Here is a 23,051-nt window from a genome sequence, read left to right on the forward strand (position 1 = left end):
ATGATTTGTTTTTTTTTTTTTATTATTTATAGTTTGTAGTTTTCCTTGACGTTGATCATCATGATTCTTGATATTGAATTTACAATATTGGCCGCAATTACAAATTTTAAATAAACTTCCTCATAGAATGTGGTTATGACGGAAACTTAATGGGCATATCCGCATATTGTCTACAAAAACTTATTGTAAACAAATGTGGAGATCTAATTAGAGAATACAATTATTCGTAGTATCAAGAAATTTGATAGCATAGTAAAACAAATAAGCTTATCATTTTTGATTACTTAATAGATATTTTACTCAGGGATGAACTTAGCCATTTTTTCAATCTAATTAAATTTACTCCAGAGTAACGGGGCCCTTCCAGAGGTTATATCTTCTTAAATAAGTGATGATTGCGCTACAATTACGGCATTCACAGAATGGAAGGTAGGAAGTTCACCAGGGAGAAGTGCATGGCTCCGAAAATATGCTTGAATATTCTTATATGAAAAGGCATTTTTAATATATCAACGCAGAGCTGCGCAGATCCCAAAGGATTTAAGACTAAACTGAATTACCCCTTGACTTTGTGGTTATGGAAGCAGCCGTGCTTACAGCCTTGTAGAGTACAGTGAGGAAACCGTCTTTTGGATAAATGTAAGCTAACAATCTTTGTTTATGAGTACTAATGCCATATTTTATATACCAACCGTTACTGACTATTCGCTCGGATCCAGAACACATCTCATACCAAGGCCATCCGAATGGAGTTGATTACGCATTTTTGCTGGTGCCATCAAAATTTATTGACTCTTTTAGATCATGTATGATGACACAACGTGTACATTATTGATTAAGGTGTCGGACAGAAAGGCCATTTCCATCAATTTTTTACTTATCTATGTATTTCCGCATCTCTTACCTCAATATCACTCACTTCTTCTTTTTGTAGAAATATGGAGACTCCTCGCATATTTTAAGGAGTCTTATCGATGCTGATCGATTGCCGGATATTGATCCGATACGTTCCGTACCTAAACTAGCCCGAAAATATCACCCGGTGTACTCATCCTAATAATGATGAACGGATAGGAGAATTGGGGCGGTTGGGAGCAAGAGCAATCAAGTATTCTAGTTTGAATTTGAACTTTTTTTAATTAAAGTGGTATGCCAATATGGGTGTCAAATGTAAGGCGGTTTACGTCGCAGTTGAAAAAAAGTATTCTATGTGGGATTGTCACCTAGAGTTACCCCTAATTTTATTATGGTTATTACTTCATTATCATTATCCGCCAATATCTCGGAAATTACTAAAAATATTTGCATGGAATTTGGTACGTAGTTATTGTATCACCATGAAAGGTTGCCAACTTTTTTTATTAAGACCGATATGGTTAAGTAGTGATGATTTGGCTGAAATATGATATTTAAAAGCCTGCCACTGAGGCTGTTTTTACAATTTTTTTTTTGAAAACTCAAAATAGTTACACCAATAAGAGCATCAAACAAAAGGCTTTTTAAAAAAAAAGTTCGATACGTTTTTGGAGTTTTTTGGTTGTCACACAACCTTAAGTTAAATAACTGGTAGCTAAACATAACCAAGATATTTCATAACATAAAACCAAGATATTTCATACCTGATTTGAAAACCATCCTCAACACATATGAATAAAAGTTACCTGTAAAGATAAAAAAGGATACAGAAAATTAGATATAGATTTAGTAAGAAATTACAACTGGTTAAATTTAATATTAAATAAATACAAAGCGCAATAACCTCCGAAGATATTTTAGGCCGAACTGCTCTTCGACGTGCTCCTCTAATTTTTACTACAAGCCCGAGGGGCTTCTGCAAGATGAGTTTTCACTGGTAAGCTTTTCATGGCAGAAAGACACTCGGAGTGTTTGCCAAGTCACTACCAAAGGGCGACATCGCTTGGAAACACTTCTTAATATTGATACTCAAAAAAAGTATTATAAAAATAAATACTGCAAAAATAGGATGTGAGTACCAAGTACTCGTGTAGTTCGATGTGTAAACATAAAGGTTTTCGTCTGGGAAACCAAATTAACTAGAGCTCGCCAAGCGGACGAAGTGAAACCACAACAGAGAAAAATTCACCAGTAACAAATTATTTCGGCCTGTTTGAGAAGAACTTCGTCGGCTTATAATCTGTAACAATAGGTACCGACAGATTGCTGTTTTATTATCTAGTCATTATCCAAAATGGAATCGTGGAGTTATCGGTTTGTTATCGGCTTGTTGTCGCCGAATCATCTACGTCTTCTTAGTCTCTAATCGACTTGTTCTTGACGCGTTACAGAAGTGTCATCGATTTTATATTGAAATTTTAACTGTATCTGTTTACAATCCAACAATAGATAAAACACTGATTACAAATTAGTAACAACTCGTAAAATAGTCGATAACATTTCGACTACAAATCGAGAACTTCTTTATAACAAATCGATTACTTTTCGAAAACAAATCTATTACTTTTAGATATGCAATTTATAACTTTTTGATAACGGAACCATAAAAATTGGATAAAACGCCGACTACAGATTGGTGGCACTGCGATAACAAATCGATAACTTTTTAATAACAAATCAATAACTCTTTGATAGTTTTTCGGTAAAAATCGATAACTCATCGATAACATACCTATAACAAACCTGTAACTGGTGGTTAACAAATCGTAAACAAAATTGATAACACCCTCACAGATTTCGATGTCTTTTCTTTTTCCTTCCCTTACTTTCCTTGATTTGCTGACTGGTTTCGCTCATATCAACCCTACCACGTACATTGCTCCCACATTATGCTACATCGAAGTGACTACACCTACGCTTGCCGTGAGAAAAGAGGTTTAATTATACTTGTACACCAAAAATGTTTCATTCGAGCTCATACCTAAGTAACTTCGCTCCAGCTCCGTGTTACTTGTAGTTGCTTCATTCTCACCCATTTACATATGCAAACTTAGATTCTTAATCTCTACAAAGCCGGAAGACTTAAAACAATTTAGGTATGAACTTACATATGCAGGTACTAAGTACAACGACTACTCTTAAGTACAAAATGCGGCTTTTCGCGTCTTTCAAATAAAAACTAAAAGGTTACGATCGCCTAAAAGGCTCGACTGCACATTTGCATTTGTTATCTGCATTTTTTTTTAAGGAAGTGAGTTGGCATAATAAAACTTAACGCTCTGTAAAAGCATGCGAAACGTACCAACAGCTGAAGGCCGACAATGCATTTTATGGCTAAAAGCTAGAGAAAATTCTTAAGAAAATAAAACATGAATCAAAACCGAAGAAAAAAAAATAAGTAAGGAAGGCTAGTTCAGGTGTAACCGAACATTACATACTCAGCTGAGAGCTTTGGAGACAAAATAAGGGAAAATCACCATATAGGAAAATTAACCTAGGATAACCCTGGAATATGTTTGTATGAAAGGGGTATCAAATGGAAGGTATTAAAGAGTATTTTAAAAGGGAGTGGGCCATAGTTCTATAGGTAGACGCCATTTCGGGATATCGCCATAAAGGTGGACCAGGGGGACTCTAGAATGAGTTTGTATGAAATGGGTATCAAATTAAAGGTATTAATGGGGGTTTTAAAAGGGAGAGCCCTTAGTTGTATATGTGAAGGCTTTTTCGTGATATCGACCAAAATGTGGACCAGGGTGGCCCAGAACACCATCTGTCGGGTACCGCTAATTGATTTATATATGTAATACCATGCAATGTATTCCTGCCGTGATTCCAAGGGCTTTTGATTTCGCCCTGCAGAACTTTTTCATTTTCTTCTACTTAATATGGTAGGTGTCACACTCATTTTACAAAGTTTTTTCTAAAGTTATTTTTTGCGTCAAAAACCCAATCCGATCGCAATATTTCATCCCTTTTTTCATATTTGGTATAGAATTATGGCAATTTTTTTCATTTTTTGAAATTTTCGATATCGAAAAAGTTGGCGTGGTCATAATCGGATTTCGCCCATTTTTAATACCAAGATAAAGTGAGTTCAGATAAATACGTGAACAAAGTTTAGTAAAGATATATCGATTTTTGCTCAAGTTATTGTGTTAACGGCTGAGCGGAAGGATAGACGGTCGACTGTGTATAAAAACTGGGCGTGGCTTCAACCGATTTCACCCATTTTCACAGAAAACAGTTATCGCCATAGAAGCTATGCCCTTAGCAAATTTCACAAGGATTGGTGAATTTTTGTTCGACTTATGGCATTAAAAGTATTCTATACAAATTATATGAAAAAGGGCGGAGCCACGCCCATTTTGAAATTCTCTTTTATTTTTGTATTTTGTTGCACCATATCATTACTGGCGTTGAATGTTCACATAATTTACTCATATACTGTAAAGATATTCAATTTTTGTTAAAATTTGACTTTAAAACAGTTTTTTAATCGTCATCCGATTTCGCTAATTCTTATTTAGAACACATATAGTAATAGGAGTAACGCTCCTGCCAAATTTCATCATGATATCTTCAACGACTGCCAAATTACAGCTTGCAAAACTTTTAAATTACCTTCTTTTAAAATTGGGCGGTGCCACGCCCATTGTCCAAAATTTTACTAATTTTATATTCTGCGTTATAAGGTCAACCCACCTACCAAGTTTCATCGCTTTAGCCGTCTTTGGTAATGAATTATCGCACTTTTTCGATTTTTCGATATCGAAAAACTGGGCGTGGTTATAGTCCGATTTCGTTCATTTTAAACAGCGATCTGAGATGAGTGCCCAGGAACTTACATACCAAATTTCATTAAGGTACCTCAAAATTTACTCAAGTTATCGTGTTTACGGACGGACGGACGGACGAACGGATATGGCTAAATTAATTTCTTTTTTCGCTCAGATCATTTTGATATATAGAAGTCTATATCTATCTCGATTAGTTTATGCCGTTACGGATTACCGTTATGCGAACAAAATTAATATACTCTGTGAGCTCTGCTCAGCTGAGTATAAAAGCAAGTTGAAGAGCGAAAAAGAAAATGGCAGACACATTGGAGTACAATTCATAATACTTTTTTTTTTTTTTGTCAAAGAATCAAAAGAAACTTCAAACAAAAACGAAGCAAAACTTCCTGCACTACAATATGAACACACATGGAAGTCGCACATGGAAAGTACTCAACTTAACTTACTCACGTGCAGAATCAAAGAAACTTCGATTCAGGCTAAATTGCGCGCTATAATAACAACAACAACTATGAAAGCGATGGAGTGGCGAAGAAGCGTTGAAATGCGAAAGGCATAGGAGGTGAGAGGAATTGTTTGTTTGTGTATTTGCTTGTGTTTGGGTGTCCTGTTGGTTGGTTGATGAAGGAAATATACTTCCGTTGTTTATATTGAAAATATAAATATAAAGCAAACTGAGCTTGGTTCATCAGGAACTAAGAACAAAACTTTTTCGTTTTTATATCTTACGCTAGTTTCGATTTTGATTCACAATTTGATTTCGGCTGCCATGTCGACTTTGATATTGGTTCCATAATGGGTCGGCACTCGGTTTTGATTACAGTGCCAGTATCGGTTCAATTGGGGTTTTGGTGCCGTTTTTTGATTTGGTACCAAATTAAGCTTTGGTTATTAGTTTCGATTACAGATCCCTGTTGTGGTCCGCTTTCGGGTGGGTTCCTGTCAGTGGCGTAGTGAGGGTTTGTTGCGCCGGGCAAACTATATTTTTGGCAGTCACATATTTCGATAAAAAGTTCTGTTCCATCGAAATATGTATTATAAAATTCACCCAAGTTCTTACAATTTCTTTCTAAGTCGTTATTAGCCTTGTTTAACAAATTTCCAACGTCTAAGAGAAAGCCAAATCTAAAATTAATCATTTAGTCGTGTAAATCTTGTACGTATTTCTTCGAGAACACTTTTCATAACGCGAGAAATATGACATTCTGCGGAAAGACCAACATCTCTAGCCGACTCTTCGGACATTTTGCGGCGCCTTCTTACATGTTTTACCATATCGACATCCCATTTTTCACAAAGAGACTTCGCTGTTTCTAATGCTTCTTCACAGAGGGTGTCTCGAATTTCGGATAGTTCAGTTGGTAATGATTAAAATCATGATATACTTCTCTAAAATTCATACCCGGATCTTGTAATCTGAGCTGCACACGATCAATCCTCCTTAAGATTTCATACCAGAAATGAGCTAACGTTATGAAGCTAAAATTTAGTATTTGCAACAGAATTGTAGCCTCTATTCTGGTGTCACTTGTGGTGTTAGTGTCCTCTGCTAATTGTTCTAAGTGTTCTACTACATTCTCTGCCCATCGACGATAACGCTAACCGCTTGTATTCTGGCGCTCCATCGTGTTTCATATTCAGGTTTGACAGTGATATATGCGTTTAATTGTTCCACAACCTGTCGAAAGTGTGAAAGAAAATTTTTTCCAGAAATCAGTTATAACAAAAATACAAATTGTCCAGGAAGTTCTGCTTTGCGGACCATTTGGCGCCCCCTATGAGTAGCGCCCGGTGCAAGATGCCCCCCCTTGCCCCTCCCTCACTACGCCACTGGTTCCTGTTTCAGTTTCAACTTAAGTTACGCGTAAGTCTCGTTAGTAACAGCGGATGTAGAAAGTGCGGGCTGTTGGAAGAAACAGTTGAGCACGTGTTGTTTTGGTGTTCTACGAGCGCGTGGTCAAGACTCCAGCTAGTCGGGGGCAGCAGAGTTGCCAGATGTCGAAGGAGCTATTAAGCTAGGTCCAAAAAACGCCAAAAGGACGAATTTAGTTTATAGCATAAATCTTGGTACCTAATTGGACTTTTCCGTATGCTCCTTCAAGAAATTCTGGTAACACTATAGACATTTTCAGCCTTGACCATGCTTTTGCTTCTGTATTCAGTTCTTCTACGGGTTCAGTTTTGGTTTAGGTTTCGACAAGATTTCTGGTTCCAATTTTCGTTTCGGTTTGTTTTCGTATTAGATTCTTGCTTCGGTTCCAGATTTGGATGAGGTTTCGTTTGGTTTCCGTTCAGGGCTCAATTTGTGCTCCGGTTCCGGTTAAGCTTACTGATTCAGTTTTGTTGCTAGTTTAGGGTTCGGATGCAGTTTTGGTTCTAGCTTCGATTCTTGATTCGGTTTAGTTCGGGTTTTGGCTTTGCTCCGGGGTTTCGCTTCCTAATTTGTTTCAGTCTGATTACCGATTCAGTTCGAACTTTAGGTTCGGTTTAGGTACTCGATTCGGGTTGTGTTTCGGTTTGGTTTCTTTTTCGGTTCCATTTACGGGTCTGATTAGAATTTGGGGTTCGGCCTTAAACCGATTTAGTAAGGTTCCTTTTGCTTCTGGTATATTTAATTATTTTTACGTTAAGCTTTTCTTCCTTTCTTTTTTGTGTTTCTTCGATGCAGCAAAAATAAAATTACTGCAACAAAGTCAAAGGCACTTCAAAACTATTATACCCTATGTGTCCCCGCTATTATAACTGACGATATAATCAGCTAATGATCTTCTGCTTTTCACATAATTTGGTTAAGGTTTTGTTTGCACTCCAAATTGGAGTTTCATACACGTTTATTCGGACCCTATATTTACATAAATATGTATGTATGTAAGAGCATATATTACGGTAGTAGTGGTGAACTTAAGTTCATTCAACCTTTTACAGTAGTTGTTGTTGTTACAATAAAAAGATGAAAACAAGAAATGCATGTCGGGTTTATAAGCAACTTTGTTGTCGTACCATTGTAGGGCCATTAAGTGACTCGTAAGTGGAAGTGCAGGTTAAAACAATGAAGAAGCTACGACAAAAAGGTAGATGAAAACGTTTACTCACATGCGCTCGATTATGAATACCCAACAAAAATTTTTCAATTTGTCTTATTATCATCACCAATTAGCGCTTAACTACCAGGGCGATTTTGGCCATTGTGTAGAAGTTATGCCAGTAATAAGGGTCAATAGTTAGGAGCATCAAATGAGATCAACATTTTCACAACCTGCGTTCTCAACATGGTGCAAGTGTCCCCTCCCTCTGTTGGCAAATCCCTTTTTATACTCAGAGTGCTTTGCACACAAAGTATATTAACTTTGATTGGATAACGGTTGGTTGTACAGGTATAAAGGAATCGAGATAGATATAGACTTCCATATATCAAAATTATCAGTATCGAAAAAAAAATTGATTGAGCCATGTCCGTCCGTCCGCCCGTCTGTCCGTTCAGACGATAACTTCACCAAATTTGGTACGCTTTCTGGACCAAGAATAGATGGGTATTGAAAATGAGCGAAATCGGATGATAACCACGCCCACTTTTTATATATATAACATTTCGGAAAACACAAAAAACCTGATTATTTAGTAAATAATACACCTAGAATGTTGAAATTTGACATGTGGACTGATATTGAGACTCTTGATAAAAATTAAAAAAAAATTTTAAAATGGGCGTGGCACCACCCACTTGTGATAAAATCAATTTTAGAAATATTATTAATCATAAATCAAAAACCGTTAAACCCATCGTAACAAAATTCGGCACAGAGGTTGCCTTTACTATAAGGAATGCTTAACGAAATCGGTTAAGGACCACACCCACTTTTATATAAAAGATTTGTAAAAGGGTCGTAGACGAAAATAATAAGCTATAACTTTTCAGAAAATAGTTATGAATCAATGATATTTCACTTATCAAGTTTTATTCTAAGAGGAAATGTGGAGAAATTTTTTTAAACGGGCGGTGCCACGTGTTACGTAGAAAAGTAATTTATCTGAATTGAAGCTCACGCTGAGTATATAATGTTCGGTTACACCTGAACTTAGACACCTTTACTTGTTTCTATTCACGTTGTTGAAACTACTTCAGATTGAACTTTTTCTTAATTTTTTTTATTAGCCTTTGTATGCGTCTCTAATTTGCAACCACGTTTTAAAAAATTTTGAAGACAACGCTTGAATTTTGTATAATTTCTTACCTAATTTTTGCTGGGTTTTTATGTACCGCACATTTATATATATACGTGGAAGCATATTGCAACATAAGCTTCAATATGTTAACATGTGGTTGGCGCCAACTAAATTTGGAATCCAAAGTTTTGTTGCTTCTTACTTATTTGGTGATTATGATGAGAAAGAAAAGGCATAGGACTCAGGAGGAAATCACGATAAAATGACAAATGCAACTAAGTAGAAATTGACTCATACCTGGAACCCGGTAGGGAATCGACTAAAGATTTATGTTTGGTCTAAGAAGGGGAACTTTTCGTTATAAACAATTCTTCAAATTTTTTTTACTTAATATTTGACTAACCGCTTGTTGTTGTTGTTGTTGTAGCGATAAGGTTACTCCCGGAAGGCTTTGGGGAGTGTTATCGATGTGATGGTCCTTTGCCGGATACAGATCCGGCACGCTCCAGTAACACAGCACTATTAAGGTGCTAGCCCGACCATCTCGAGAACGATTTATATGGCCACATTAAACCTTCAGGCCATCCCTCCCTCCCCACCCCCAGCCATCCCTCCTCATGGAACTTGGGGTCGCCAGAGCCTCTGAAACAGGATTTGCCGCGGATAGGTGAGGTTGAAAATTGGGTTTGGAGAAGCTATATATTGCGCTGGCAACCTGAAGGGTTGCGCTATACAGTCCCTTGAATCTGGTATTTTCGTCGCCTCTTACGACAGGCATACCTACCACGGGTATATTCTGACCCCCTAACCCCCTGGGGTGACTAACCGCTTCCTCACGACCTCTGAATTCAATTTCTCAACAGCCAAATATTATATGCTAATTATAACTCTTGAAGTAACTGCATATGACTAATAAATTTACGGAAAACTTCTGCGGCAAAAAAATTAGGATGCGGTTTGCTTCATAGAAACAACACATTTTAGCCGTATCACAGTCACACACAGTCAAAATGGGACAGGGAAAGCGTTGCTCGCGATGTTACAGTTACTAAAATGGAACAGGGGTAAGAGCAATTAGATGGCTTCAAAACAGTACAGCCCCAGAAACCAATACAACGATTTTCGTTGACAACCGGACTGCTTTAAAGCTAAAGAATTCAACTTGATGAAATCAGATGGAGATGCAGAACTTCGGCGTTCATAGCACATATCAATATTGAAGGGAACAGATATAGATATAAACGAGGCTACTGCAACGAGGCAGTATATCGACTTTCGTTGCAATCCGGAAAGGAGATAGAATTCAATTTTATAAAATCGGATCTTGTAGGAGATCTAGAGCCTCGCTGTCGTCAATAAAGCATCTCAACACTGAAGGGAACCAAAGTGCGGATGAGATGGTCTGTAAGATGGACGACTGTGAGGCCTCTTTGGCCATTTTTGGATAGGAAAGAAACGAATTTTCATCACATACCCCAACACATCTGCTTTGTTGGCGTATACCAACAAACTCTTAACTTGATGAGCTATCAGGACAAGAGAAACACCGCCGTCTAGGACTGCAGATAAAACGATTTCCTGGCAGGAATTTTTCGATAATCCGTGCAAAGTAAAGATTGTGTATCTTTCGATCACCGGGAGAATTCACAATGAACAAAAATGTCTCCGAGTAGAAATGTGGGTTATTCCCATGCAGAGCACGGACCTTCCGCTCACCTCACCTCTCTCTCAGTGGGTGAATTCACAAAGAACAAAAATGTCCTCGAGTGATTCCCATGCTTAAACTTTCAAACCTAAACTCACCAACAGTTACACAACAAACAACAACAAGTTACTTGCATGGCTGGGGTATCGACTGTAGTCAAGGAGGCTACGGTGTTTGATGGCTTCTGTTACTACAAGTCAGGGGTGTGTTATGGTTCAAGCTTAGGTTATATATACGGCTACGGTCACGGTTACTGTTATGTTTATGGTTATGTTTTTACTGTAAGGGATGTGGTAACGCCTGCGGTCAGAAATATGGTTACCATTACGGTTACTATCAAGTTTGTGTTATGCCTAGAGTTTCGATAACGGTCTTGAATATGGTGACGGGTTTGCATACCGTAACTTTTTCTGCCCATTGTGGATATTCTTCTTAAACTGAGTTATGTACTAACTTATTCGCAATTTACGATGCCTAAGCAATCAGCAATAAAATACTCATTTGTAACAGAAACTAGGCCAAGTAAACGCTGTCACACATACTAACGTACAACGGTGCATTCGGTTTGCTAATTAAATTTCGCAAGAAGCCCATTCATCTTATAAGTATCCTTGAGATACCAACTCAAAAATGTTGCTATAAATAACTTAAGCAACAAAAGCGAGTGCAAAATGAAAAATGAGCGGAAACTTTTGCTGCTGCGCGCGCGCATGCGCATTGAACTAAAGTCACATATGTCTAGAAAAAAAAATATCTTTGCTTGCTCCATCATTATGTCCATCAGGCTGTTTTAGTTTCAGTACTTTAAGTGGTTTTTTTTACTAATAGATAGTTATGTACATTTGCATGGTTGTTTTTTTTTTTTTGTTTTGGTCCATTCAGTCAATCATCCAGGCAACTGAAAACGTGACGTTTAAGCTGTCTTTAATGTCATTAGTTTTTGCAAATTTTTGTTTTTATCTCTTAAAATATTATATTTCAAAGCAGCATTCGTATGCAGTAGGTAAATTATCATACTGCAGAGTAAAAAATATGAACGCGTAAACAAAGTTCACTGAACAAAAATGCACGTTAACACAATTTCGACATTTTGTTTATAAATATTTTTTATTTTGATAGAAATTTGAACATCACGTAAGCTCGATTAAATATACAGAACAGAAAACGGCAGTGGCAATTTTTATCGAATTTCGCCAATTAAATTCTGCCTTTTTTTATTTTCGAAAAAAGATTCAATAAGTTTTGTTACTCGATATTCGAGTATTCGATAAAATTCAAAAATTTGAGAAAAATTTCGAGTTTTTTATTTAGGATTCTTTGAGTATGTAGTTTCGTAGCCGAATCAATTTTAGTCAGACAAAGTTATAGAAATATTAAAATTCCCATTTATTTTTGACACATTTTTTGCGAAAGAACGTTTCAGATTTGTTCCATTCCAAAAAAAAAAAAAAAAAAATGTTTCACATAGAGAACAACCTTCGGAGAAAATTTTCTATAATCGAAACGAATCTTACACTGAAAGAAAAGGACTGGTAAAATCAACCGAAATACGGGTCAATTCAACCGAAATGTCTGTCAATTTTTATCCATCGCAACAAGATGTTGAATCAACTGCGCATAAATCGTTGATTCGTAATTGACCGTTTTAGTAGTCAAATGAACAAAAAAATTTGTTGCGACAGCTTTGTACGAAAGTACCTACACTCAGAGAAAAACGCCGTTCTAAAATCGAGCACCACCGGACTCAATTCAAGATTTTCATGTTCTTACTTTTTTGTTCTTGAAACACGACCGACCTGTTCTCAAAACAACAACCTTGTTCTTGAGCTGACAACCATTTTCTTGAAAAGAGAACGGCTGGTCTTAAAATATGAACAAATGTTCTATTAATGAGAACAATATTCTTAAATTAAGAACAATGTTCTTAAATTACTTACTTACTTACTTAATTGGCGCTTAACCGTCTAAACGGTTATGGCCGTCCAACAAGGCGCGCCAGTCGCTCCTTCGCTCCGCCAACCGGCGCCAATTGGTCACACCAAGGGAGTTTAAATCGTTTTCCACCTGGTCCTTCCAACGGAGTGGGGGCCGCCCTCTACCTCTGCTTCCATAGGCGGGTTCCGATAGAAACACTTTCTTGGCCGGAGCATCATCTTTCATTCGCATAACATGGCCTAGCCAGCGCAGCCGCTGCGTTTTAATTCGCTGGACTATGTTGATGTCTGCGTATAGCTCGTACAGCTCATCATTAAATCTTCTTCGGTACTCGCCATCGCTAACGCGTAGAGGTCCATAAATCTTTCGAAGAACTTTTCTCTCGAACACTCCCAAAGCCGCTTCATCTGCTGTTGTCATGGTCCATGCTTCTGCCCCATATAGCAGGACGGGTACGATAAGTGACTTGTAGAGTATGATTTTCGTTCGCCGAGAGAGGACTTTACTTTTCAATTGCCTACCTAGTCCAAAGTAGCATTTATTGGCAAGATTGATTCTTCGCTGGATTTCAGTGCTGATGTTGTTGCTAATGTTGATGCTGGTTCCCAAATAAACGAAGTCTTTTACTATTTCGAAATTATGGCTGCCAACAGTAGCGTGGTTGCCAAGGCGCATATGCGCTGACTCTTTGCTCGATGACTGCAGGTACTTCGTACCGCTTCTTTTTCCAGCTTGGAGTAAGCAGAACTAACAGCGCGGGTGTTTAAGCCGATGATATCAATGTCATCAGCATATGCCAGTAATTGCACGCTTTTATAGTATATTGTTCCAGTGCGGTTAAGTTCTGCAGCTAGTATAATTTTCTCCAGCATAAAATTAAAGAAATCGCACGATAGGGGGTCACCCTGTCTGAAACCTCGTTTAGTTTCGAACGGCTCGGAGAGGTCCTTCCCAATTCTGACTGAGCTGATGGTGTTGCTCAACGTTATTTTGCACAGCCGTATAAGTTTTGCGGGGAAACCAAATTCAGACATAGCGGCATATAGGCAGCTCCTTTTCGTGCTGTCGAAGGCGGCTTTAAAGTCGACGAAGAGGTGATGTGTGTCGATTCCCTTCTCACGGGTTTTTTCCAAGATTTGGCGCATTGTGAAAATCTGGTCGATGGTAGATTTACCAGGTCTGAAGCCGCACTGATAAGGTCCAATCAGCCGGTTCACGGTGGGCTTCAATCTTTCGCACAATACACTTGAAAGGACCTTATATGCGATATTAAGAAGGCTGTTTCCACGATAGTTGGTGCATTTTGCAGTATCCCCCTTCTTGTGGACTGGGCAAAGAACACTTAGATTCCAACCGTCGGGCATGCTTTCGTCCGCCCATATTTTGCTAAGAAGCTGCTGCATGCGCCTTACCAACTCCTCGCCACCGAACTTGAATAGCTCCGCAGGCAATCCATCTGCGCCCACGGCCTTGTTGTTTTTCAATCTGGTTATTGCTATTCTAACTTCGTCATAATCGGGCGGGGGGACATATATTCCATCATCATCGATTGCGGAATCGGGTTCTTCATCTCTGCGCGGTGAATTGCTGCCTCCATTTAGGAGAGCAGAGAAGTGTTCCCTCCATAATCTAAGCACTCTCTGGACATCAGTTACAAGGTCGCCGTTTTCATTCTTACAGGAGTTTGCCCCGGTCTTAAAACCTTCCGTCTGTCGCCGTATTTTTTGGTAGAATTTTCGGGCGTTATTCCTGGTGGCTAGCAGCTCAAGCTCCTCGCACTCACGCCTTTCTGCTTCTACTTTTTTCTTCCTGAAAAGGCGTCTCGCTTCCCTTTTCAACTCACGATAGCGTTCACACACTCCTCTTGTCACGCTCGCTTTTAACGTAGCCCTGTAGGCAGCGTCTTTTCTTTCGGTTGCAACGCGGCATTCTTCATCATACCAGTTGTTTTTTCGTGGCCGCCGGTAACCAATTTTTTCCTTGGCGGCAGTATGAAGTGCTTTGGAGATATGCTCCCACTGCTCCTGTATTCCTTCAGGATGAGTTGTGCTCTCAGAGAGCAGGTGTGAGAGCCGAGTTGCGAAATCATTGGCAGTCTGTTGTGATTGAAGCTTTTCGACGTCTAGCTTTCCTTGTGTTTTTTGTTCCTTGTTTTTAGCCGCGTTGAGGCGGGTGCGTATTTTAGCTGCAACGAGATAATGGTCCGTTAGTTAGGTCCTCGGATCGTTCGCACATCTAAAACACTGGAGGCATGCCGTCCGTCCATCACAACGTGATCGATCTGATTGCGAGTATTTCGATCAGGAGACAGCCATGTAGCTTGATGTATCTTTTTATGCATGAACCTCGTGCTTGATATGACCATGTTTCGAGCACTGGCAAAGTCAATCAGCCTCAGTCCGTTAGGAGAAGTTTCATTGTGTAGGCTGAACTTTCCGACTGTAGGGCCAAAAACACCTTCTTTGCCCACCCTGGCGTTAAAGTCGCCAAGCACGACTTTTATATCATGACGGGGGCAGCGCTCGTATGTGCGTTCTAATTGTTCATAAAAAGTGTCTGTCACCTCATCGTCTTTCTCCTCTGTCGGCGCATGGGCGCAGATGAATGATATATTAAAAAATTTTGCTTTTATTCGAATAGCGGCGAGACGCTCGTCCACAGGCGTGAACGCCAGCACTTGGCGACAAAGTCTCTCTCCCACCACGAATCCGACGCCGAAACTGCGCTTATTCGCATGGCCACTCCAATATATGTCACAATTTTTGATCTTCTTTCTTCCTTGCTTCGTCCAACGCATTTCTTGGATGGCGGTGATGTCAGATTTTGCTTTGACGAGGACATCAACCAGCCGGGCATCTGCACCAATCCCATTCAGGGAGCGGACGTTCCAGGTGCATGCCCTCAATTCATTGTCCTTCATGCCATGGTCGTCATCAATAGATAGTGTATTTATCCGAGGCTTGTTGTTATATTTCATTGGAGTATGGTTTTACGTGGCGGGTCCCAAGCCCAGCGCACAACCCGCTCAGCGGGGGTGAAAATATTACTTGGCACGTTTATATAGCGAGCCGCTTGCTCCAAGACAGACGCCCGCTTGCAGCCGCACCTAGAGGTGTACAGACGCTGCCGATGAAATCTCCCCCGGCTAGCCCTTAAACCGATTATGTCAAAGTGGCCTAGCCAGGTTATCGCCTTCTCACATTAGCTCACCGCTAAACGGGTGTTTAGCGGCTACCCAGAGGATACTTGGCCGCAAGCGACCGGCAGTAGTGAGCTGCTTGAACCGTATGCAAAAGAATCTCTCTGGCCATTCCCAGGTGAATGGCGGTCAGAAGCTTTCCCCACTTTCGTGGACTTCTACACACGGCCCCAAGTAAAAAGAAACGGTAAAATTCGTGTGTACTACAATGTTAAATACAACATTTGGCGCAAGCTGTCAAGCAGCTGTAGTGGCCCGGCGATTATGATGTCGTGGTTGTGGTTGCGATCGCGTGGCGTGAGTTCGATCACAGTCAAACTATAAAATTTTTTAAAACAATTTTTTAACTTTTATTTTTCGTGCAATTACTTTTCCATTCACTTATGCACAGATAATTCTCAAACTTGTTATGAAATGTTTTAAGTATATATGCAGATTACATCTTCAAATAAGAATAATTTCTCAATAAGAGAAATTTTTGGACTATAATAAAAATTGTTTTGTTATAAATATTTTTATTTATGACAAAAAAATTATTATTAATAAAAAATAAACGGATACCTATTGAAAAAAATACTTTCCCCTCCCATCAATGATCAAGCCCAAACCGTTCTTGAATTGATAACGAAAAATGTTAAATCGACCCCAAGTCGTTCTCGAAGCGTGAGAACGAAAAATCTTAATTTAAGCACAAATAGTGCTTGAAATGAGCACAGAAGGTTCACACATCAATACCAAACTGGTCATAAAATACGAACGGTGTGCTTGGAAAAACTGTTCTTAAAACAAGCCCATCGGTCACGAGTTAAGAAAAAACGTACTTAACAGACTTTTGTCAACGAATGTTCTTAATTTTGAACTTGTTTCGTTCGTTTTAGAACGATTTTTTCTCTGAGTGTATGTTGAGGCATTTGCAAGGCAGATGAGTTTTCACTGAGATCTTTTCATGGCAGAAATACACTCGGAGTTCTTGCCGAACAATGACGAGGGGCGACCCCGCTTAGGAAAATTTTCTTCTAATTGAAAAACCTTATTTCTAAAATTTTTATGTTGCTTTGCCCGGGGTGTGAACCCAGGGTCTTCGGTGTGGTAGGCGGAGCACGCTACCATCACACCACGGCGGCCGCCATATACATACGTAAATATGTGCATACATATAGTACACAGCATACATAAGTAAAAAGTAGAGAGCGCAGTGAGCGTAAAATTCTCTTTGAAATTTGCTCACGTATTGACTTTTGATCGCTGTTGAAATGACCAGGAGATCAGTTGTGTTAACAAAAAAATCAGTTTGATTGATTAGGAATCTGTCAATTTTACAGAATTTTGTTAACTTAAGAGCGACAATTTCTTTTCTGTTGAAATGACTAAACTAATTTGTTCGCTTGACAAAGAACTCGGTCGAATTAACCATAATTCGATCAATTACACCGAATCTCCGTTACGTCAAGAACAACAGAACCGATTTGTTGATTTTACTAGCACCATTTCTTTCAGTTTACGTACCTTTAACTTATACTTTGTACGACTAAAATTGGTTGGGCTACAAAACTGTATACTCAAACAAATTTAGAGAGCTCCAAATGAAAAAAATCGGAATTTTCTTGAATTTTCGAAATTTTTCGAAAATGTTTTGGGATTGGTTTGCATAATTTACAAATTTCATAGAAGTTTCTTCTTCAAATAACGAAAATTCAAAAGATAAGAAGGAAAAGTGACACTGATGATGGCACAGCGCCGCCCAATTTGACAAGGGATGACGGAAAAGCGTTACAATATAAATCAATTATCCACCCATTCGGAATATCAACGCAACAAAACGAATCAAAAAAGATAAATTTAATTGACACAATTTAATAAAAATTGCCACTGCTATTTTTCTGTTCGCTGCTGTAAGCACACATAAAATTGCGAGGGAGTGCCATATTTTGAAAATTATGCCACTGCGCAATCCAAAAAGATTTATCGTTATTTAGTACAGCCTAAAAGATTTTAAAGCCTTGGTCATTTAACTAATTGAATGCCCTCTAAGTAAGGTAAGTATGTTTGTACATACTTAAGTTCAAGCTGTTAAGTGCAGTTTTATCATTTCATTAACGCCTGAGTAGCGCCAAAAATATGATGCCTTAGACATTTTTTATTTTTTATTTTGACTCTAGGTGTGGTAGGTGCTGCTATAAACCCTGCCATTAAAATTTACAGCGCTTAAGAGATAATTGAATAGGCATGGTGTTTATTTGCTATTAATTGAATGATTTCGAAATTAACAATTATGAATTGTCAGTGCTTGCATAACATAGATCAATTGAAGGTCAAGGGATCGCAGTTTGAAGTGTGACATTTTATTCAAAGAAAACTTCAAAAATCATTCTTATGTTGGCCTATGCATACGTAAGGGCTGATTTATGCCTCCCACATACATTACAGACAGTGAAATTAAAGAAATAAAAGAGTAAAAATGGAGCAAATATTACACTATTTCGGCAATGGAAATAAGAAACTGTAACAGACGTTGTTTACAGCGACGAACTTTAGTTGTTAAGTAGAAGTAAATTTCAACTGCTGTAAGTTGCTATATCATTGTTGTTGTTGTTGTAGCAGTGTTTCGCCCCTCCAATAAGTGCGACCAATCACAAATTGTCATCAATGTCCTCTAATGGGAATCTAAGGAAAATTGCTCTTTCAACAGGGGTGGACCATAATGAGAGGGGTATTAGAGGCGTTGATTCCCCATTACAATTGCAGAGATGGTTGGTGTCATGTGGAACACATTGCAAGCAGGACATACATTTAGTATGTCGGGGTTGATTTTGTACAGATAAGAGTTTAACCTGTTACACTACCCAGATCGAAGTTTCCCTAGGGAGAGTGCGTTCCTCTTCCGTAATATACTCCTGCGGACTATTGAATTGTGCTGCGGCTAAGTAGGAGTACATGAAGGTTAGAGAAAGCTAACATGCTAGCACACAACTACTCGTAAATGTTTCTACGTACGCCTATACGCATACGCTTTGTCCACGATTACGAATATATCTACATATGTCATGATACGCTCTTGCGGTAAGACATTATTGCGACAGAACTCTTGCACGTTAATTGGCTCTTACAAGGGTATAATGCCCTGATACGCCAACACGCGTTTTTCATATTCCGATGGTACGCAAACACGCTTGCGTTAATACGCACGTATCTTAATACGATAGTATGCACGCTTTTACGCTTTTACGGTAGTACGTTTTCACTAAATCACGACAAGCCCTCTGACCGCTAATACGTTTCTATGCTAAACATCTCAAATGTTTTAACGCTACACCTTTATGCTTACAACTGCGACTATAGTTTTGTCTACGACTAAGAATAAATTTATGATCTTTTACGGTAATACGCTACTTTGACATTACGACAAGATGTGTGTAAGAAAACACGCTTCTGCGCTAACAAGCTCAAATATGTCTACGTTACGTCTATGCGGTTGAAACTATGACCGAGCTACATATGTCTACCACTACGAACATACCTTTATTTTTTTGGCAATACAGCAAAACGCTATTATCTTGTCGATATGCTTTGCCGAATTTTACAATGCCTTCACCATTTACCAGAGGTTGAACTTCCTGAGATACTCCTGCCATTTACCTAACTTTTATTCGTCTACAATCCGTCTGCTCTCCGAATATAACAAATTTACTAGGGTGTCTTGCAGTTTTAGTTGTCTCAAAAGATCACTACGATAAGGCCAGAACTTTGGATAAGATTTCGGAATCTCAGGAATTCTACCAGAGGGGACGAAGTGACCCATTATCCTTGTCGAATATAAGTAAGAATGGGTTAAAAGTAATGATAGTTTATGAAATCGGCTTATCAATTTAGAATGACAAGTACAAGCTTCGACCGGCGGTCAACTTTTTTAAATTTCTTTTTATTTTCGATATTTTAAGAAGTGAACTGAAACTATGCAAACCAAGCTCGAAAACTTTATCGAAATATTTTCAACACTCGAAAAAATTTTACGAAAGTTTCGAATTCTTTATTTAGAGTTTACTGAATTTTTCGAGTATGCAGTTTTGTAGCCCAATGAATTCTAGTCTAAAAAAGTTCGCATTGACTTTTGTATTCCATATGGTATTTCAGATTTTCTTCCAAATAAAATGTTCGATATTTTCGTAAAATTTTCTGGAATTTTCGATTTTCTCCGAAAACCTTTTTACAAAACTCAAAGTTTTTCTTAACATATTGAAATTAAAAAAGGAAGAATTAAATTGAATGTAAAAAAAAATACTCACTGCTATTTCTTTTTTAACTGCTGTATATCAAATTAAAAAACTCCTTTATTAATTTAATGTAAACAAACATATCTTCACCTTAAAATATGACAGCAAACATTGACCTCAGCCTCGTTGTAAGATATGTAACTCTCAAGCTGATTATGCTTGTTTACACCTTGTTTTTTTTTAATGTATTTATGCTTTATCAACTATTTTAATTTAAGCAGAAAGCGATGTAGACATATTCATACGAATCATAACACAAACGCTGAACAACAGGCAGACGACAATTTGGCACATACTTGCACTCGACTTGTGTGTCGTACTAAGCCCACTTGACTCAAGAGAGTGCGCGTATGCCTCTTAAGCACACTTCACTTCACTACTAAGTCAAGCTATCCATGATTATATAACATATCCTATTCTACGTTCTTTATGTATGTATGTCTGTAAAAGTATGAAGATGCCGTCGTTGACAACGACAATGATGACAACGTTCTCTTAACGTCTTGACACCTTACGAGAACAGCAGTGGCTTTTTTAACATCATCCATATGATTTGCATGTATCGTTGTAATAAGGCATCGGAGCAGTTGAACTTGTTATACCTTTCATGAAAATGAAATGGTATATGTACTAACTTCGGCACGAATCCCAAAATTGTGAGTCCTTAAAAGAAAATAAGATAGATCCACCATTTAGTCTACCGATATAATCAGGATGAAGAGCTGAGTTAATTTAGCCATGCCCGTCTGTCTGTTTGTATGCAAACTAGTCCCTCAATTTTTGAGATATCTTGATAAAATTTGGTCAGCGGGTGTATTTAGGTGTCCGATGAGACATTTGTCGGAACCGGCCGGATCGGACCACTATAGCATATATCCTCCATACAACTGATTTTTCAGAAAAAGAGGATTTTGTCATATCTTCCTACCACATGCTTTCGTATATTGCAAATATTGTTGTCTGAAAAAATGAGATCGGGCGTATATATAGCATATATCCACCACAACCGATTGTTCAAATAACAAACTTTTCGTAATTACTGGCCCATTTTAAGAGCTAGAGGCTTCAAATTTCACAAAATGCTTACATATATCATATATTGTTGTCTGAAAAAATCACAGAGATCGGTGGTATATACATATATTATATACCCCATATTAACTGTCATTTTTGCCCCTTTTTTACGGCTAGCAGCTTCAAATTTCATCCAATACTTACGCTTACGTCTTATATTGTTGAAATAAGTGATTCATAGTCATAGTTTTTACATGCAGACTACAAAAAACGTGAAACTTTGCATCCTCACATAAAGTACCTACCTATTTTTTTATTTTATACATATTTATCTTAAAAATCGCTTATGTATGTACTTCTGTTCACTATTATATACAGCCGATTATTTGGATATTACGAATGCGATAAGATTATTGTTCAGCCCATTCATGAAATGTATGAAGTCTTTGGCACAGCCGAAGACAGTCCCGTCCTTACTTGATATTACAAAAATCGCGATTTTTTATAAATTATTTTTTCGGGGCTCTTATTTCATTCTGAAAGGTACACTTATTTTTTTTGTTTTTATTACGTTCGAAAAAAAAAAAAACAGTTTTTATTTAAATTTTTTTATTTCGATAAAAAAATTTACAGTTTTTGTGGAATAATACTTATTTTTGGAGACTTTTATTAACAGTGACTTACAATCCCTGGTTATAATGCATTCACCTCGCCGGTCATTTCTGTAGTCAGTCTTTCAATAATCTATCCAGGCATTCATTTATGTAAGTTCATGCGGCAGCAAATTCAGAATGAATAACCAAACAAAGTCACTGGTACTATGCAGTAAATGCAAATGGGGTAAGTGTGTGCGTGTGTTGTCAGTTATGTTGTAAACATTTGCATGCATTAGTAGTCTAAATGTGTGTTTGTGTGTATATTCCCTAAGCAGTATGAATGCAAATAAAGTACCAGGAAGTCATTTTTGCGTTATGCAATCTTAACGAGCTTTTCTCTTTTCAATGCTTTTGTGTATGTCAATGCGAGAATGTTGGCTTATGGTTAAAATTGAAGTAACACATTTGTAAGAAATGCATCCATATGTGTGTTATTGTGTAAATTTTGTAATATTTTACATTGCATTGCATTGTTGTTGTGCGACGACTTTTTATTTGCTTACCTTCCGGCCTATCTCTCTTTACCTTGCATATATTATTGTTGTTATTGTTTGCGCAAGTCAATGTGTGTCAATTTGCGCGGGAGCAATGTACATAAGCAAGTATGGCTGTACATTAGGGTGTGCTATAAAGCAAGGCTCACACAGGAGATGTTCATGTATAGCGTGGGGGAAAATATTCACCATAATGCTTGAAAATCAGCTGATTCACGAAAATTGTCAAAAGTCTATATAAATCGTCACAAATTTGGAAATTCGAAAAAAAAATCTAAATGTTATTAAAAAGGTTTTTTAAAATAAAAAGGTTTTTATATGTATTTAATTAGCGAGATTTGCTCATATTGCTTTATACAATGGTTTTTGTAATTGATATTAGAGAAAAATTGTAAGTTTACAAACGGCGATGGTTACTAGAACATGTTTCTGAATTTCACTTCTTCATCAGCTAGCTTTTCGGGAGCTGAGCGTTGAACTCGAATCTCCAACATTCATATCCTTTTTAGCTGCTAAGCCATATGAATGTCCCGTTGTTCGCTGTACAATTGGTCTCTAGGAGTTGCCTTTTTGTTTATATTCCTTTTTGATCACCATGTAGGCACATACACTCTGTATGTAGTTTATTCCTAATGGTGTGGATATGATTTTTAGGCGCGCTTTTGGAAAATAAAGGCTTGCACTGATATGAATGTTGGAGATTCGAGTTCAACGCTCAGCTCCCGAAAATCTAGCTGATGAAGAAGTGAAATTCAGAAACATGTCCTAGTAACCATCGCCGTTTGTAAACTTACAATTTTTCTCTAATATCAATTATAAAAAGGTTTTTGTTTTTTACTGAATGAATTTTTTTGTTAATTTTTTCAAATGAACACACTAAAAAACTTCGAAAAAAACA

General features: G+C 37.9%; 1 protein-coding gene across 9 annotated transcripts in view; it reads right to left on the reverse strand.

Moving 5' to 3' along the window:
- The window catches only part of Drak (Death-associated protein kinase related), a 458,585-nt gene that overhangs the window by 48,586 nt on the left and 386,948 nt on the right, over positions 1-23,051 (reverse strand). Inside the window, exon 2 of one of the 9 annotated variants that reach the window (XM_067785424.1) lies at positions 1,620-1,661. The exons of the other annotated variants lie outside the window; for them this stretch is intronic. The gene's annotated coding sequence lies outside the window, so the exon portion shown is untranslated. The remainder of the gene's footprint in view (positions 1-1,619; positions 1,662-23,051) is intronic. 9 annotated transcript variants of the gene reach the window in all.

Source organism: Eurosta solidaginis, chromosome 4 (genome assembly GCF_040869045.1).
Source record: "Eurosta solidaginis isolate ZX-2024a chromosome 4, ASM4086904v1, whole genome shotgun sequence".
In the NCBI taxonomy this organism is placed as follows: Eukaryota; Metazoa; Arthropoda; class Insecta; order Diptera; family Tephritidae; genus Eurosta; species Eurosta solidaginis.